The sequence below is a fragment of the Heteronotia binoei genome, chromosome 6 (assembly GCF_032191835.1).
Source record: "Heteronotia binoei isolate CCM8104 ecotype False Entrance Well chromosome 6, APGP_CSIRO_Hbin_v1, whole genome shotgun sequence".
Lineage (NCBI taxonomy): Eukaryota > Metazoa > Chordata > Lepidosauria > Squamata > Gekkonidae > Heteronotia > Heteronotia binoei.
This window is the reverse complement of record NC_083228.1, coordinates 30,162,697-30,174,412: the sequence shown is the minus strand read 5'-3', so window position 1 is coordinate 30,174,412 and position 11,716 is coordinate 30,162,697. Positions and strand designations below refer to the sequence as shown.

Genomic DNA, 11,716 nt, shown 5'->3' with positions numbered 1-11,716 from the left:
CAGCTTGCTGGAGGGAAAGCGATGATTGGGAAAGGCAATGGTAAACCACTCCGTCAAAAGTCTGCCATGAAAATGTGAAAACAACGTCATTCCAGAGTTGGAAACGACTAATGCTTGCACAGGGGACTACCTTGAACTTTATAAATCCAATATCTTCTATCTTCTTCACAAGAAGAGGGGATACATATGAAAATCAGAGGATGGCTGCCAGGGACCTCCCATCACTTCTGCTGAGATGGTGAAGACTTGTCAGAAGTGCTGTGGCTGGAAGCTGGCCCAATGGTTGGATTCTTGAGGAAGCCCTGCAGGCCCTTCTCTCCTCCTCTCTTCCCCATCAGCTGAAGGAAACCTTGTCCTCCTGGGGCTGTTGGTGTCTCCTAGCGCCTGCAACTCCTTTTCCAAGAATCCCGAGCTTTTCATTGGCAGAGAAGCCCACGTCGCTGACCCTCTATTTAAAGTCCACCCCCACCTCCTCCGGCTCGCAGGCGGTGGAGGCTGTTCCTCTCGGAGGGTGTGAGCTGCTGCTGCTCCCCTCGCCTGTTTTTTGCTGGCAATTGCTTGCTACGATTCGATCTCTGCAGACAAAATCCCGCAGTCTGGACTTTCTGCTGCCGGCTCCTCCATCGATCGCCTGCTGTTCTCCCCCACTCCCGCCCCCGAGATGGGTTTAACTGCTTAGGGGCTGAAGCAGCAGCTGCAGGCTTTTGATGGAGCGCCCTGAGTATTGGCAAGACGCAGGGAGAGCGCCTTCCTTGAAAATCATTGCTGACAATTGCAGGTCTTGTGTGTTTTTGCTGAAGCTCTGAAGGTTTGAACTTCCCCCCCCTTCTTCCCCTGGAGAGGAAACTGGATGCCCTCCGCTGCTGCTCGAAATCAGGTACAGCAACGGGTCTGCTGACTTCTTTGGTTCTCAGCCCCAGCCTCCCTCGTTCTAGGACGGGAAAGTGGACCTGCTCGGGCAGATGTAAAGGGGAGGGGAAAAGACACATTTAGCATCATTTTTTTCTAGCTGCACTCCTTGTTACACTGGCCTCTGCTCCGGCTTATTCTTTGCTTTGGTCATTTCTGGAGGGGATCCTTCATTACTTTGTTAGTGAGTAGCAAGTACTCGATCCTCTGTTTCAAGTTGAGGATTGTGGAAGGTTTCCTTTTCCCACAGCCTTAGGTCTTGCCTGTTACTCCAGTGTTTGTATATATCATCTGCTGAGTACTGAGGAACATGTTGGAAAGACATCGGTGCTGGAAAGTTGCAGTTTCTCTGCATACTTTTGCTGTGTGAAATCAACATACTTAAAAAAATAATCTGGCTGGTGCTCTAGGGGTGGGGGGTGGGGTGGGGCGGAGCGGAGCGGCTTCTCTGTCAGTGTCCTGATGGTGAAATTGATAAACTTGAAAGGAGAAAAGCTGGTGTTGGCTCTTTAAAAAAGAAAATAACAGTCCTTAAGAATGTATATAGCACTTTAAAGAAGCTAAAGTATGTCATACATCAATGGTGGTGGGTTTAACTGGATTTTAAAAACATTTTCCCCCTTGTTTTAAATGGAAGGGGAAACATTCAGTCTGCAGTTTGGAGAGCTGATCACATTATTAAAGTGTTAAAATCTGGGATGTTGAGGATTGTGCGCTGGAATGCCTAGGCACCAATGGGACACCAGGTAGCCTGTACCTTACCCACACTGCTGCTGTGGTTTGTAGAATGAATATGCATTATGATTTTAAATGCGTCAGTTTGCGAAGAAATGCTGATGTTAACGGAATGTGTTTCCAAGTGTGTTTTAGTGCTGAAGCCTTCATTGTATTTCTTGAGTAGCAGATTAGGAAAACTCCCTTGTAGCCAGTTCCTTTTTGGCCCTTGTCCCAAACCTTTATGACTCTCCTGGTTTGTTTTGAGGACTGTTCGGCTTACAACATGGCACTGCTGATGGGATGGGGAAAAAAACCAATGTTTACCACGAAGGTGAAATGTTTGCAGTTTATAGTGAGATCTATGCAATCTTTGCAAAATGTTCTAAGAAAGGGGCCTTGGTGAACTCGAAAGGGAGAAGAACTTTTGTTCCGCTTGGCTAGGGAAGATGTTTTTGTTCTGGGACTGAGAGAATGTGTGGTGGGTAGGGCAGAAGGAGATTTTCAGATCTGGGGCAGTCTTGCGAGTCTGTGGCAATAAAAACAATGGAGTCTTGTGGTGGCACCTTAAAGACTTGGCAGATGGCATCAGCCTTGATGGACGTGCAGCTCACTGCTGTGGTCACACGTGTGGCACCTTCAGAGGGCTTTGGTCAGGTGAGTGGAACGGCCACTTTGTGGTGCCACCTTGAGACAGAAAGGTGGGAAAGGGGAACATAAATAAATGAAATGATCACTTTCCTCCTCCCGCATGAGTTGCTGGATCTTTTGGCCACATTTTGTTCCCACCCTGTTTTCCCCTTTTTCTGAAGTTGCCTACCCCACTCAAAGGGACTCTCAATGCAGTCCTATGCTGAGTGCCTCCGTTGAGTTTGGTGTGCTTGGACTGGTGTAACCCTGCATAGGATTGTGCTGTGTATATCTGACAAAGGAGGGCTCTTGCTCAGAAAAAGCTTATCCAGCAGAAAGACTGTTTTGTTTTGGTTTCAAGTGCTGATTTGGTGGAGAATATACGGCAGGAAGAGTTTGCATTATGTGACAAATACAGGTATTTGTTTGCACGCAACAGTCAAAGAGGCAAACAAATGCAGTACTGAAACAGATTTGGCCTTCAGCTGCCCTAAATACAGTGGTCCATCCCTGTGTAATTGGTAGGTGCATGTTGCATTGTAAAGGGGCTAGTTTTGATAGCAGAGAGATGAGCCTCAAGAACAAGTCTCTGGGAAATTTATAACAATGGAGGCACAGCTGCACAGGAGAATCATAGGTCTACTTAGATGGGTAAGATTGGATGTGCAAGGGAAGGTTCTCTAGCTGAGCCACCCAAGTGACCTTTCTGGAGCAGTGCAGTGAGGAAGGTGCCAGTGCCCCACAGAGGCTTGGCTGGTTCTCCATTGTCAGTGGCACAGGATGGGATTGGCATATCACCTCCTGGGTCCATGTCACGATTGGCCCAAGGGATGATGGGTATCTTGCGTGAGGTAGCAAAAATAACTTGGAACAGGCCCTGGGTGGATATGAATCTTAACATTGAAAAAGGGTGGGGGAAGGAATCCAACAGCTGGATACTTTCAAGGTCCATGTGTTTTGAAGAAGGCTGATGCCAGCATCTGGGAACATGTGGGCCCCATCTGACCTCTTCAGTTTGAGAGGGTGGCAGGAAGTCATCTCTGAATCCCTAGAAGCACTTGTTGAAGAATGCCAACAATAACAGCACGCATTTGCCCCTCTCTAACCCATCCTTAACAGCGTTACTGATGTAACTAACACGAATTTGAGCAGACTTCAGAGGATGGTAGAAGACAGGAGGGCTTGGCATGACTTTGTCCATGGGGTTGCAAAGAGTTGGACTCGACTGTGCGACTGAACAACAACAAACCCATTCTTAGACTGAGGTCACTGGCTTTGCCATGCCCAGCATCCTGGCATGTAAAGTGGGTGAGCTTTTTAAACACGGGGAATTGGGCTAAAGGAAAGAAGGTTTAAATGACTTTATTGTGGGCAAGGATACAAGAAAAATCAGTTCAGGTTATTCAGCCATACCCCTGAAGTAAAATAACACGAGACACATGAGCTCTGCCCAGTCAAAACTAATCCATGAGCCTGTTCATGTGGAAGAGTGAAACTTAAATTGACTGTGTTGTCAGGTGACATTTTACAAGTTCAGAAAATGCGGATGGGGGAAGGCAGACTTTTGACTCAGTTTCAGGGGATCTTCACCTTAGATATGAGACTGATAACCCCCATATAAATATTTTGTGGCTGGTTATTTGTGAATTTATACCCTGCCTTTCTCCACAGTGGGGACCCAAAGCAGCTTCTGTTGTTCTCCTCTCCTCCGTTTTGTCCTCACAACAGCTTTGTGAGGTAGGTTAGGCTGAGAGTGTGTGCCTGGCCTAAAGCCACAAAGCAAGCTTCCATGACGGAATGGAGATTCAAACCTGGCTTTCCTAGGTCCCAGTCAAACACTTCAACCATTACACCAGGCTTGTTCATAGCAAGGACTGGCTTAAGTGTGCTATGGGCATGCAGTGGAACTCTAAAGCTACATTTTTCTGTGCAATGACATTTAAGGCCAAATTGCATGTTACCCTCTACACAGGTTGTGTCTGGGAGTCCGTGCTGTTGTTTACTCTGGCATGAGTTGCTGATTCCCCTCAGTTCTTTGTGAACGTAGTGCCCAATTCAGATCAGGATCCTGGTGTGTTGGGATAAATGGATTCAGTCTTTCCCATGTTCCATTTTCACAGCTCCTTCCAGGGAGTGCCGCTGGGAAGGCTGAAGCCCCTTTCCCCCACTGAGACTGAGTATGGAGGAACTGAGGGTAATCCACAACTCACATCTGACTGAAGGACAGTGGGGACCCCAGACGCAACCTGGGTGAGCTGCAGCATGTGCATCGCTCCCTTGCATAGGTGTCTCTGTTTGGGCTTTTTTTGAGGAAGAACAGAGTTCTGGCTGGCTTGGTGTCAGGGGGTGTGGCCTAATATGCAAATGAGTTCCTGCTGGGCTACCAAAAAGGCCCTGTGTGAAACAATGGTGATGTCAGGGGATGTGGCCTAATATGCAAATGAGCTCCTGCTGGGCTTTTTCTATAAAGAAAGCCCTATGGACTGTGCGTTGTCAGCGGTCTGAGCAGGTTAGCCATTCTTGGCACCTTTCCTCTCCTCGTGTGACCCTTATGAAGTCAGAGAACATTTTTAGTCTGTTTTAAAGCAGCCGAAGTAGTCCCTACAGTCATGCAAGCCTCGCCTTGTTTTCAGTAATGTTGTTACCACCATTGCCAAACCTGGCTATGTGATGTCACGCTCCCACCTGATTGGCTGGATCGCTTAAACAGGCAAATATAATTTTTTTCTTTTAAAAAATGGTCCAGTGGGGAAGAAGGGAAATTGACCACAAGCAGACATGAATAAGTTAGGATGACATTTTTCCCCCTGTTTTCTTTTGGGGGTAGGCATTTAGCCTCCTTAAAAGTAGTACTTCTTTCCCCCTGAAAATGTTCTTGTGTCGCCTTCTACAGCCCTAACCTGGATAGCTCAGGCTAGCCTGATCTTGCAGGTATTGGAAGCTAAGCAGGGTCGACTCTGGATAGTATTTGGATGAGGGACCACCAAGGAATAGCAGGGTCAAGGAAGGCCATGGCAAACCACCTCTGGACAGCTCTTGCCTTGAAAATCCCACAGAGTTCCCATGAATCAGCTGTGATGATGGCACTTTCCACCACCAGCATGCTACAAAATGCAATATGTTGTACATTGAAGAGATATTATAAAATCCATCCATTTACTCTTGGAGTGCAATTGAAATCTATTGTACGGGGAAAATCCAAACTGAGGGTTGTGGTGCAGGATGCATTTTTTAATTTATAAATGTTGTTGTGTATGGGTGTGAGATATGCAGTGCATTTCCTAGATAAATTCTGATGTGTAACTTACGGCGTTTACTGGCTGCAAGGCATGCTTTTGTCTGTAGCTTGAAAAGCCACATCGATGGGGCCTGTCAACTTCTGTTAGCCATAATAAGAAAAATGAAGCCTCTGTATTCAGTAGCAGTATATCCTCTGAATGCTTCATGTGGGGTGGAAGGAGGTAAACAACAGAGAAGAGCTCGGTCTTCATAACCCTGGAGTGTAAGTTTGCTGCTCATTAGTTGCTGATGTGGAACCCTTGAGTAGTGGCTGAGGGCTAGACACACCTGTGTGTTGCTAAATACCATCACTTGAAAAGTAAAACACTATCACAGTAAAACACTATCATAACAAGTATAAGAACAGCAAAACACAAACTGCATTCAAAGCAGCCCTTTAGAATTCCTCCTAGGAGAAGCATCTATTATATTCTTCTGCAGAAAGCTTGACAGAGACGTGAAAAAGAATTCCATGTTGCTACCCCAGTCATTTCTGCCTGAGTCTCTCCTTAGTTTGGCTGCCTTTGAAAAGAGTTTGTGATACTTGCCTGACACTGATTTCCTATTGGCCAAAAACCAGTGGCAGTGTGAATAACGAATAAACAAATTCGGGGTGGGAGGGACCTGCAAGCTTCTTCGAGGAACAGCAAAGGAATTTTAAAATCATTCTGAGATTAGCAAAAGAAGCTTTCACAAAGTGCCCCCCCCCTCCCGGGTTGTACACTTTTAGTAACTAATTTTCCTAAGAAAAATTTGTTTTCCTGTGTGAGCCAAGACAGAGGCATTGGAATGAGAGGCTGAGCTGTGTGAAAGGAGAAATCGGCAAAGCCCAGCTGCCTACTTTGGAGGATTCCTTTTGGCTCATATAGGGAGCCGTTCAGCTCAATGGGAAAGAGTCGTGGTTCATATATTTCACAGCCATTCTCTCATAGGGAACAGGAGGATTTGTGGGGCCTGAGAGGCAAATCAAGCTCTTGAGGCTTTCCGTCTTGTTGCAAAGTTGCTGCCAGCCTTCGTCTACTCCCCACCCTTAAGCTTGCCGCCCCTGAAGTCTGTATATAAATAGCTGTGCTTTAAAGGCTGTTCAGGGAGACTGCAAAAACAAGTCCAAAGTTGGGTACTGGAATAAAAGCTGGGAGAAACCCTGAGGATGTTTCATCTGGTTCCTCTGTTGCAAGTGAGGCCACCGGTGAAACCAGTGGTGCTTTAGTCTGCTCTACCACTGAGATGGCCATTCACTGTGTCGAGGGTGCTGTGTACTGGGGCCTGTGGAGCAAATGGTTTATTTGCAGCATGTAGAACTGAACTGCAAATGTGATCAAAAGGGAAAACCCTGAGTAAGTGCCCCTTCTGTCGATATCCAGCCTGATTTGGGTGGCTGTGGGCAGGTTTCCCAGCTCTTAGAACTCATGTGTCCATTCCTTATACCAACTGTATAAAGAATACCTTTATGTGTTCTGTGAAGCTAATCTAGACCAATGGTGTTCCAGCTTTCTGGACCCAGGATCCGCTCTGCATGGGGCTCACTGAGCTGCAAGCATATAATAGAAAGTTGTATGAGATCATGAGATGTCATGTCCAAGACCAAAAGAGGTGGCAGCAGACCAAAAGAGGTGTGCATAGGAAACAAAAGCTGAGTACTGTGAGGTGAACAGAGCTAGAAGCAAGCTGAAGTAAGTAGAGGAATCATCTGAACTATTGAGTAACCTCACCACAGTGTCTTATGGCACCTCTGGGCATGTAAACAAAGAGCTACGCCCCTTGCTGTCTACATATGTATGGCGGCAAAGGGTCCTTCAAAAAAGCAGAAAAAAATATGGTGGCTTTGTAGGGGCTCATGACCCAGCAGGTGGGGGTGACCTCTGTAACCTGAGACTCTTGCCTTGAAGACTTGTTCTCAGTTTAACCCAGGTTTGAGGAGCTATAAGCAATTAACAGACTCTGCATTTATTGCTGTTGTGACACTCTTCAGTTCTGACATGTTTATTGACTTTGCTGCTTTCCAACCCAACAAATGGAATCTAAAACAAACTGGTTGTTCTTTCTGTTTGTTAATTGTACTATTTTGCCATAGATTCTAGCTTGGTACTCTTTTGCACGCTTAACCACTGCCCACTAGCTGTGTGTAACTCTGCTCACTGTACCCCATTTCATTGTCTGTTGAAGTATGCATGCGCATTCTGAATAAAACGTTGTTGGTCTTAAAGGTTCTACAGGTCTTCAGCTTTGTTCTATTGCTTCAGACCAACATGGGATATGGGGGGCGGGGGCAGTAGAACCTGGAGAGAAGGTGCCCCCTGGTGCAGAGTGGCTAGCTTGAGGACAGGTTATGTAGACTGTATTGAAGTCAGTAGAAGCTCCTAATGAGGGATATGTAGCTGTATCCTGGGCTACTAGAATCAGAAGGTTCAGGACAAACAAAAGGAAATGCCACTTCACACAGAGAATGATTAAAATGCAGGATTTGCTGCTAGAGGATGTGGCGATGGCCACAGGAATAAACAGCTTTAAAAGGGGGTTAGATATATTCATGGAGGCTAAGTCTATTAATGGCTACTAGCCATGATGATGTGGAATTCCAGAGCCAGGAGGCAACATTAGGGGGAGGCCTCTGCCTCTATGCCCTGTTGTTGGCCCTCCAGAGGAGCTGGCCGGCCACTGTGTGAGACAGGATGCTAGACTAGATGAAGCATTGGTCTGATCCAGCAGGGTTCTTCTTACAGTATTACTTATTGTATAACTAATGGTGCCTAGGGTAATGTCAATTTCAATTTAAAAAACAAACTCCTATGAATACAGAGGGGGAAAAAACTGAGTAGAAAGCAACCCCCCCCAGCCCATTTTGTTCTTCAGGGATTTGTAGAGCCCTGCCCCCTTATGAACTGCTGTCCATCTTAATTGCAACAATATGGAAAGATTACGAAGACTTTATACATTTGATCCTTGTTGCTTTTGGGATTCTCTAATTGGCAGGAAGAGTAGCGGTTTTTGCTATGAATAGAACTGAAATCATAGTGTTGGATTTCCAAATATACATCCTTTTGTATGGTGAAGTCGTGTCTCCAGGCCAGGCCTTGCGCATGCCAGTGTTTCATGTTATCTTAAGTGGTATGTATCGTTTGGGGGTTTGCATGGGTGTTTCCACTAACTCTGGGTCAAAAACCTCACATTGTTTCTTGTGTTCTTTCTTATTTTTGGCCTACCCTGTTTTGGCATCTATATGGAGAGTTTTCTGATCCCAGTGGAGAGCAGCCCTTTGCAGCACTGGCTTGGCTATAGATGGCAATTTTATTATTTTTATGTAGTATTACTGTTATATGTGGTGCATTACAGAATAACACAGTGGTGGGGAGAAGACAAGTCCTCGCCATGGCAGTTTTTTTCTCTCAACCTAAAGTACTTCACAGGAGTGTCAAGAGGGGAAAATGGGATAACCCTGCCTATTCTGTTCTGAGCTCACTGGAAGGATTGAGGTGGCGGGGGGGATAGAGTTGGGTGACCTAAGATTGTCAGCTCTGGGTTGGGACATACCTGAAGATGGGGGGGGGGGCAGTAGAACCTGGAGAGAAGGAGCCCCGTGGCACAGAGTGGCAAGCTCCAGTACTGCAGTCCAAACTCTGCTCACGACCTGAGTTCAATCCCGGCAGAAGCTGGGTTCAGGTAGCCGGCTCAAGGTTGACTCAGCCTTCCATCCTTCTGAAGTCAGTAAAATGAGTATCCAGCTTAGATGACTGGGGAAGGCAATGGCAAACCACCCTGTAAAAAGTCTGCCAAGAAAATATTGTGATGTGATGTTTGTTACCCCATGAGTTGGTAACAACTTGGTGCTTGCACAGGGGATTACCTTTACCTTTTTAGAGCCTGGAGAGCTTGGGCCTTGGGGAAGGAAGGGACCTCGGCACAGCAGGGTATAATGCCACAGGGTGTCCACCTTCCAAAGTAGCCATTTTCTCCAGGAGAACTGATCTTGGTTTTCTAGAGATCAATTCTAGAGATCACCTGGAGGTTGGCAACCCAGAGTGACCGCATCTTGCTATAATGTTATGAAAACATGATGCAGATAATTTCAATCCCAGGTATCCTTTAATAACAGATTTGAGTCAGATCCCAAGTTAACTCTTCCATTGGATGAAAAAGCATTCTCTTTTGTTAGCACCCCATAGCCCACTCCCAGAACACTGAAACAGTCCAACTTCACTGCTCTCTTATCCTTGCAAACAGCGTTCTATTTCTGCTCAAAACTTTTTATTTAAAGGCTTCTATTGAGATCAAGTGTGTGTGTATTCAGCTTCAGAACCGCTTTTCTCAGCTTCTAAAACTGCCCTTCCTCCCATGATTTAAGGCGCAGTCATTAAGTCACTTTTAAAATGCAGAGCGATATATTTCTTCAGAACAATATTTTAACGGATGCTTGGAGAGGCTACTGGAAATTGTGGCTTTAAAAATCCATTTGGCTAAGTGTTTTGTTTTGCTGTTCATAACAATATCATAAATTTGAGGAAAAGAAATTTAATCTGCCCTCCTTCATGTAAACACACTGTAATTCTAATAAAGTGTACAGATTCTTTTGGCTTTTGGCAAGCAGCTCTTTGCATATATTTGATGAAAATTATATCTGTTATGTCTAGTTTTCTACCACTTCTCCTTACACTGAAAACAGATGTCATTTTACACTGTTTTCTCAGTTGCTGAATGCCTTTGTGCATTTAGGCCTTGTTCCTGTGGTACTAGGAATCACATTATTGTTAAAGAAGCCATTATGGGATTTCCACCCCCCCCCCCCCCTTTTAAGCAATAGGCTGTTGTGGTTAAGCAGCATAGTTCCCTTTACTAGCAACATAGGCTACGAGTTTTAATGGGAAGAAATCTCAAGTTTCCTTTGAAAAAGCCCTTAAAGTTCCCTTTGACATGCATTCAGGAGCAGGACTGGATCTACATGGTTTTTGAGGGGGGGCAAAATAAAAAAATGGCGCCCCCCTTATGGGCCATTCTATTTTATGGTCCCATAGAATATAATGGGCTCCATACCCAATTTGGCGCCCCCCCTCTGTCAGCGCCCAGGGCAAGCACCCCCCTCTGCCCGCCCGAGATCCGGCCCTGTTCAGGAGAAAGATGAGCCAGTGTGTGCATCAGTGAAATGAGTTTTCTTTGGTTTGAGTGTGTACTTAACGTTGTGCAAGGCTGTTCAGCCTCATTGCTAGCGGTTAGGGTTGACAATCCCCAGTTGGAGGCAGGGGACCTCCCAGTTTGGAAACTTTCCCTCCACTTTGGGGTTAGTAGAAAATGGGGGGGGGGGATGTCCGCTGGGCACTCCATCATTCCCTATGAAGATTGATCTCCATAGAGTATAACAGAGAATCAATCTGTGGATATTTGGGGCTCTGGAGGGGCTGTTTTTTGAGGTAGAGGCGTCAAATTTTCAGCATAGCATCTGGTGCCTCCCCTCAAAAAACCCCAAAATTTCAAGAAGATTGGACCAGGGGGTCCAATTCTATGCGCTCCTAAAGAAGGTGCCCCATCCTCCGTTGTTTCCAGTGGAAGGAAGGCATTTAAAAGGAGTGCAGACCATTTAAAATGTGTTGGCCAGAACTCCCTTTGGAGTTCAATTGCGCTTGTCACACCCATGCATTTGGTTCCACCCCCAAACTCTCCTGAATCCACCCCCAAAGTCCCCAGATATTTCCTGAGTCAGACCTGGCAACCATAGTAACTGTATTGCTACCATCAAAGATACAAGTTGTCAGCCAGGCAAGCTTTGCTTAAAAACCTCACTCTTGACATTGCCATGATTTCTTATTCTATGGATTTATTCAGTTCATTTCACTGCCACCTTTCTGCCATTGCATCCAACATGTCTTGTGGTTCAAAATAATATAAATGATTTGAACAAATTATCTGGCACTTAGCCAGTTGCCACTTACTAGTTTATATGCCACTTGTTCTCTCCCCACCCCCCACCCTCCATATAGTTTCTACCACCAGAACTGCAGGAAAGGGTTTAAGTGACATGTGAGATATTCATGACTTAGCTAATTGTAGTGCAGTAGATAGGGTTTTAGTTGTGGGGATCTTTGATTGACCCTAAAGTTCATGGAGGGCTTTGTGACCGTACCTCTGTCTATAAACAGCTCTGCTCCTCTGCCATTTTTGGTCCCCTCTTGGACATCTGTGTGTGGTACAGAAA

The 11,716-nt window shown here is 45.8% G+C and overlaps 1 protein-coding gene across 1 annotated transcript in view; it reads left to right on the top strand.

Moving 5' to 3' along the window:
* Nucleotides 1-784: 784 nt before the first annotated feature.
* The window catches only part of PALD1 (phosphatase domain containing paladin 1), a 164,673-nt gene continuing 153,741 nt past the window's right edge, over nucleotides 785-11,716 (top strand). Inside the window, exon 1 of the mRNA XM_060241190.1 lies at nucleotides 785-877. The gene's annotated coding sequence lies outside the window, so the exon portion shown is untranslated. The remainder of the gene's footprint in view (nucleotides 878-11,716) is intronic.